This window comes from Micropterus dolomieu, linkage group LG13 (assembly GCF_021292245.1).
Source record: "Micropterus dolomieu isolate WLL.071019.BEF.003 ecotype Adirondacks linkage group LG13, ASM2129224v1, whole genome shotgun sequence".
Lineage (NCBI taxonomy): Eukaryota > Metazoa > Chordata > Actinopteri > Centrarchiformes > Centrarchidae > Micropterus > Micropterus dolomieu.
In genome coordinates, this window is record NC_060162.1 from 28,161,139 (window position 1) to 28,167,970 (window position 6,832).

Genomic DNA, 6,832 nt, shown 5'->3' on the forward strand with positions numbered 1-6,832 from the left:
ATAATAATAATAATCCTTATTTGTAGAGCACTTTTCAAAAACAAGTTACAAAGTGCTTTAACAAGTGTAAAGAATAATACAAAAAAAAAAGATAAGAGCATGAAAATTTAATATAAAATTAGTAAAATACAATAAAATAAAAAGGGATAAAATAAAGTCAAATAAGATCGGGAAAAGCTCTCCTATAAAAGTATGTTTTAAGAAGGGACTTAAAAGAGTTCACTGACTCAGCCGACCTGATTTCCTCGGGCAGGCTGTTCCAGAGCCTCGGGGCCCTGACAGCAAACGCTCTGTCCCCTTTAGTTTTCAGTCGAGACTCTGGAACAGACAACAGACCTCTGCCCGAGGATCTCAAGGTACGTGCTGGTGCGTATGGGACTAAAAGGTCAGAAATATAACAAGGCGAGAGACCATGAAGAGCTTTAAAAGTGATCAATAGAATTTTAAAGTCAATTCTAAAACATACTGGGAGCCAGTGTAATGAAGCTAAAATAGGAGTAATGTGGTCATATTTCTTTGTTCTGGTTAAAAGCCTGGCAGCTGAGTTCTGGACATTTATTTACATTTGCACATATCCCCATTTATTTAATAATTATTTTATTCATATATATTTACTTTATTTATATTTATCTACTTTTCGCCTATTGGTTGATCAACATCTGAGTGCTGACATGCAGATAGACCGTCAGGCTCACCACTGTCATACCGAGGTGATTACAGGGGCTCCGACCAGGACTCTGATCATATTTTATGGAGAAAATATTTTCTGGTTTTTACTTTGTCATTCTACTTGTGGTCATGTTGTCAGTTTCAGAGACCTTAAACATGTTATGTGACATGCTTCACTAAGAACAAAGATTACTGGGACCACCACAGATGAACATTTCATCGCAGCTACACTACAAGAGGAGCCTGAACTACATGAAAACAAGAGCTGATGCAATAGTTGATTTGATTTTAAACAACTTGCTAGATAACTGTGTTAATCAACATATTAGCTTTTATGTTGTATTGGATTTAATGTTGAACAGTGTACCTGTTTTTTATTTTATTAACATGATAATTGTCTTTTTCTTCAAATCGTACAATTATTAGAACTCTTAAAATACATTGATTGAGTGAAAAAAGTATTTCCTTGAGCCAGTTGAAGGCACGGTACACATGCACATGAGTTCATGTAATCAGGATGGTAGCACCTCCATCTCAATTTGAGTCAGGAAAAACAATGTTTTTTGTACAATAATCAGTGAGAAATATTCTGCTCCAGCCTCTACCGTTTTTTCAACCTAATTCTTGTGTCATTTGTGGTCTGATAAACAGAACATTTATGAAATTCAATGCCCCATATTGCTATTTGCCAAGCTACTTCAGGTGTCATATTTAGTGGGACCTAGGTGAGGGTGAGTAGGTTGGAAGAACAATAGATGCATACTGACAATATCAAGTTAGCTTTAGGGAAAACCAGTAATAACTTCGGTTTGACAGTGGCTGTCTGTCTGCATGACTTGGTGGCCACTGGCGTGTTTGTGTGGGAGCAGGGCATGTAAAATTGATCAATGCACTCTGATGTTTATCAACCATAAGACGAAAGTAGACCCCATGACACACTTTGAATGACGTGTTTGCATAATGATGCAGAAATGCCCAAAGAAATGTAAAAATAAAACACATAAATGAATAAGTTAGGGTAAATAAATAGGGGCAAAAACACAAAGGCAAAATAATACATAAGCTACATAAATAAAATATATTTAAAAAGTAAATACTGTAATAAATAAATGTAAAATTAAACTAAGAAAGTATAAATAGGGGGATTTCTACAAAGGTGAATAAATAATATATTATTTTTGGTGCATTTGATGGCATAATAATTTATTTATTGAGTCATTTATTTATTTTTATTTTGGCAGTTTCGGCCCTCCAGCAGCGTTTTCACTTACGTTAACAGCCCAAACAGCTCCGGGCGTTTAGTTTATCAAACCACAAGGAACTTTTAAGTTGCATGCTGTTTACAGTGATGGAAGAATTACTCACATCCTTTAAAGTAAAAGTACCAATGGCACTTGCTACAGTATCACTTTGTATTTCTGTGTGGGACAAAAAAGGGGGCTTGCAAATGGAAAACCTGACAGCAGAGCTCGACCTACCAGCGTTACCAATAACTTAATGTCAGCCAGGAAGACAGGCAGGCAGCTTAATAAAGACATCAGCTGCCCTAAAAGCCTGATGTGATATCATCCCTGTTTTTATCTATTATAATGGATCATGCGGAGTGTCAGACTTCATCCAGCCAGAGGGAAAGATCACCTGACCGGTCGCTCCGCGATCGCCTGTCCCTGGTCCGCCCCCCTCCCTCTCCGGCTAGTAGCCTGCGACCGACACGCTGTGACGGTTCGTGATCGTTCCCTCTGGCTGAATGAACATTACCATGATCCGTGCACTACTGCAGCTGGGGGCTCTCCGCAGCGCCATATAACTTTCTAAATTCTTCCCTCTCACGGAGAAAAGCAAGGTCAGGTCGCAAACACAGCCGCAGCTGTTGTGTGAAGAGTAATGTAGAGTATGATTTTAAAAAAAATATATATATATATTATTATTATAATCAGACAAACATGCCTGATACTTTCACAGTCAGCTCCAGGCCTACATGCTTGCAGCTATTAATGATTCAGCAGCAAGAAAGCGATGGTATAACGTTAGTTCTCACACTGAGCCAGTTTGTTCAGTCACCGCAGGGTTTGCTAGTTTGTTTATATCGCGGTTAATATCCAGCAACAATAACAGCCTAAATGAGAAAGCAGCCTCTGATCTGGCTATCGGGTTTTCAGACAGCTTCGAGCTTACCTCGGATGATCTGTGCAGGGGAGTCTGCGCTACAATCTACAACCCTCTTCCCATTGGCTCAAAAGCTGTGGGCGGGACTTTGGTCCTCATGGAAGAACCACTCGCAGGACACATTTGTCGTGTCATTACTTCGAAGCAATTTTGAGTTTGAAAATCCTAATATAGGCTAATTACACTTCATAATTATGTTGACATTATCCTGTCTGACTCTGCAATATAATTCTAATCATATAACTTGAGGATATCATCATTCATTTAAATTGGCTATTGATGCTACGGTGCAGTTTTAATATGAACATCTCAAACTGCAAAACAACTTAAATGGTGCACTAACGTTAACTGAAGGTGAAGGTAAGGTGTAATCTTCTGGAGGTCCTGAAGAGAGGTACAGTGTGCTGATGTGTTGGCAGAGACAGATCAATGGTTGTTGTCGCGGTTGTGTGAAACTTGTAGGAGATGCAGCTCTGCAGACAGACGAACACCGAACCAACCCTTCGATTCCACTGCTGCAGCCTATTATTGGGGCCCAAACACGACATGAGGCCCAGTGTTAATGAACACAATTTACACAGTAAAATAACTCCGTTTTCACAAACACATTAAGGTGAGGTGTGTTGGGGCTCTAAATCCAAAAATACTACAGAATACTACTACTGCTTTCAAAAAGACCTTTCATAGGGCCTACGTTCTGACTTGTCATAGCAGATAGCACAGGGATTACATTCCAGTTAAAGGGGTAATATGTAGTTTTCAGCGGCCACTAGCGGTGCGGTTTTAGGGTTGCAACCAGGCGTGTGCTCGTATGTGCTCGGCTCGAACTCATGAGCGAACATAATCTGAAACACAGTCGCTTTCATACAGAGATCTCGTCGTTCCCGGATCTGAGGCGGATCAAATCGGACCCCCTTTCAGGTGTCATGCCGAAAAGTGATCGTCTGCCGAAAAGTGACTGCTGTCTGCTGGAGCTGTATTGCCCAGTCTCTTCAATCACTTTCTGGCAAGTAAAATAGCCTACTGCATTTTAAGGGTTGTATTGGCCATTTAAAGGTATTTTAAGAGGGAAAAAGTACTAGGTGAGCTATAATCTGTCAAATATAACTCTTCTGAATGAAATCAAGTAATTTCAGGGCAGAAATAACCTTTCAGTCAATAACAAAAGGCTTCAATCATTTTCTGGCAAGTGAAATACTGCATTTTAAGAGTTGTATTGGGCATTTAAAGGTATTTTAACAGGTAAAAAAGAGTGGATTGGTTGGTAGGCCTACACAGCAAGTAAAATATTGCAGAGTCATAAGGATAATTGCAAAATTGTCTTCATTTTCTATCTAAGTTGGCAGTAAGTTATGTTAATTAGGCTACAGCGCGTTTTCCAAATATAAACAAAGATATTACACATAGGCCTACCAAACATCACTTTTCGGCAGTAACGTTACGTTTTAGATAGCACAGCGAGCTGGCAACAGTTAGTGAGCGACACTGAAGTTCACTAGAAAAGCAATTTCTGAAAAAATTGCGGCGTGAATGCTGTCAATGCTATCATTAATGACATTGTTGCCACACTTTATAACATTATAACAGTTAGAATAACAGTAAGCAACATTACTGTAGTAAATGGTTCTTGCAATGTGTTGTTGTCCTGCACCATTATGCTGCATGCATGCACCATTTCTAAGTGAGTTTACAGCCCCTTTACAGGAAGTAAAAAATGATTTATTAATAAGTGATTTCATTGAAAACTGACATATAGCCCCTTTAAGTACAATGTTAATCCTTGCAGCTATCAGCACACACAATACCAGGGCCTAGTAACTGGTAATAGAATGCAGCAGTTTTTAATGCTGTGGTTTTCCTCTAAGGGCATGTCAAAAACGGTCTGCTGTGAAATAGGTAAACAGGTAACATTCTGAGTGATCACACAATATAGTGTGGGGTAGGCAGCCATAGCTAATGGTAATAATTACACAGGTGGTTCACAAGTCAAAATATCTTGCACCAAGTTCTCTCTTGAAGAGGACTAAAGTGGAATCTTTACTGCAGTGAAAACATACCGTCTGTAAATTTATCAAGGTTCATTTATTATATAATACACAGGGTTTCACAGTGACATGAAAACTGGCACCCTCTTCACACTACACATACAGAGCATAAAAATAAAAGCAATATATACTGTTGGATACATTATACAAGGTGGTGGTATGACGATCTGCAAAACCAGAAAACAGAAAGTTCCATGTCATTTCTTTATGATGGAGTGCAGAGGATGAGGTGGAGATGAAGAGTCTCACAGCCAGAGGGAAAAGCTGCTATATTTCTGTATCTGTTCCCAGAAGGCAGCAGGGTGAACAGGCTGTGGCTGGGTGGGTACTGTCCTTTAGGATTCTTTGGGCTCTGGAGGCACCTCGCCTCACTGATGCTCGGGAGATGGGTACCGATGAGCCATCAGCCCTACTGATGTAGACAGGAGTGTGTGCGTTTATCTCCGTATTCCTTAAATCAACGAGCAGCTCATTAGCTTTACTGACATTGAGCAGTAGCTTCTCTGTACATCACTATGCAACATCAGCAGTTACCTCCCGATATGAAGTCTCATCGTTGTTTGAGATCCGGCTGATGATGGTGGTGTCGTCCGCAAACTTCACAACAGACTCCTCTCCATGTTAGGGGTTTGCAGTCGTGAGTGTACAGTGTGACACACAGCAGTGGGGGCATATTTTGTGTGTGTCTTCAGGTTTCTAAAAAAGACCATGCATTTATACAAAATATTATGTAAATTGTCCTAGAAAACTATATTTCATTAGGCATTTTCCAAATTATTTTCTGCTGGTAAGTAATGCTTACACCACTTCACAAAGAAAGATGATTGAGTTATACCATCATTCATTTTAATGCACATCTGCAAACATGTAAAAACATATCTACAAGTCTTAACACTGGCAACATTACAAAAATGTGCTTACAAAATTGGAACCATGCAAATAACTGACATAAGACATAACGAGTATAGTGAACATCACCCTTCCAAAACACACACACATTCATCAGGATAGAAATAAATATACATTACAAAGAGGAGCATGTGGATGCCATCAATTAGTGACAGACCCACAAAAAATATTCACAGACTTTTGCACGTGATAAAAAATACCTTCAAATGCAAAAAATCTTTGTTTTGGTCTTAGAATGCTTGGTCTTTCTTGCTCTTTCAAAGTGAACATATTCTACTTTTATACGTGGTTGCATATAGATATCTAGCTGAAGTACAATTGAAAAGGTTGATTATTTACGATTACTTTTTCTCACAATGTTAAGTAGGAGGAAATGCTGCTTGCAGCAGCAAAAGGTCTGTGGCGGTAAGGGGATTTTAGCCACTTATTTTTAGAACTATAATCAATCTGTCCTCCTCTTTTGCAGACATTAGATCTGTCTCACTGCAGTTTAAGGTGTAGGATGGCACAAGCCTAGGGGTCAGTTCGGTATAAGAGATTAACCTATTACACAAAGTTAAATCCATCCAAAGGCAGCTAGAGTGAGTTATTTTGTTTATTTTTTAGGACAGGTCTGCTGGCTAGTGATAATGAGAGTCACAGATGGGGTAAGGAAGTCAGAAAGTGTTAAACTATTTTATGGAATTTATTGACAATAAGAAATATGGGCAGAGAGAATAGTTTTTGTTGGTTACATTTTATTGACTGGAAGATCCTAAAGTGTGAGGGGCTGTCACCAGTGGACTGATAAATTGGTATCCAACAGTCCTTATATACTGGATTTAAAATCAAAAGCAAATAGTGATTTGATGTTTTTAACATTTCAGAAAAATGTGTCAAATGCCATCCAGTATTTGACAGGAGAAGCACTGATGACAACAGAGAATCCATTTCCATTTCTGATCTGTTATGAGATGTTGAGCGATTTTAATTTAACACAGTTTAGAAGATCCTTTTCAGTTCTTATGAAAGAGCACTTCTGACCCCCCCCCCCCCCCCCCCCC

The 6,832-nt window shown here is 39.1% G+C and overlaps 1 protein-coding gene and 1 long non-coding RNA gene across 4 annotated transcripts in view; both read right to left on the bottom strand.

Annotated features, from left to right (window-relative positions):
- The window catches only part of thnsl2 (threonine synthase-like 2), a 15,623-nt gene extending 12,297 nt beyond the window's left edge, over positions 1-3,326 (bottom strand). The window contains exon 1 of one of the 3 annotated variants that reach the window (XM_046067863.1): positions 3,179-3,326. The gene's annotated coding sequence lies outside the window, so the exon portion shown is untranslated. Of the gene's footprint in view, positions 1-2,707; positions 2,727-2,844; positions 2,943-3,178 lie in introns of those variants that run through there. The other 2 variants (XM_046067861.1, XM_046067862.1) reach the window with 2 other exon arrangements.
- Positions 3,327-4,898: 1,572 nt separating this feature from the next.
- On the bottom strand, positions 4,899-6,819 carry LOC123981361. The gene is made up of 2 exons (XR_006827742.1): positions 5,415-6,819; positions 4,899-5,331 (listed from the first exon to the last, which is right to left on the bottom strand). It is a non-coding gene; the product is annotated as an uncharacterized LOC123981361 (long non-coding RNA).
- Between the last annotated feature and the right edge of the window lie 13 nt (positions 6,820-6,832).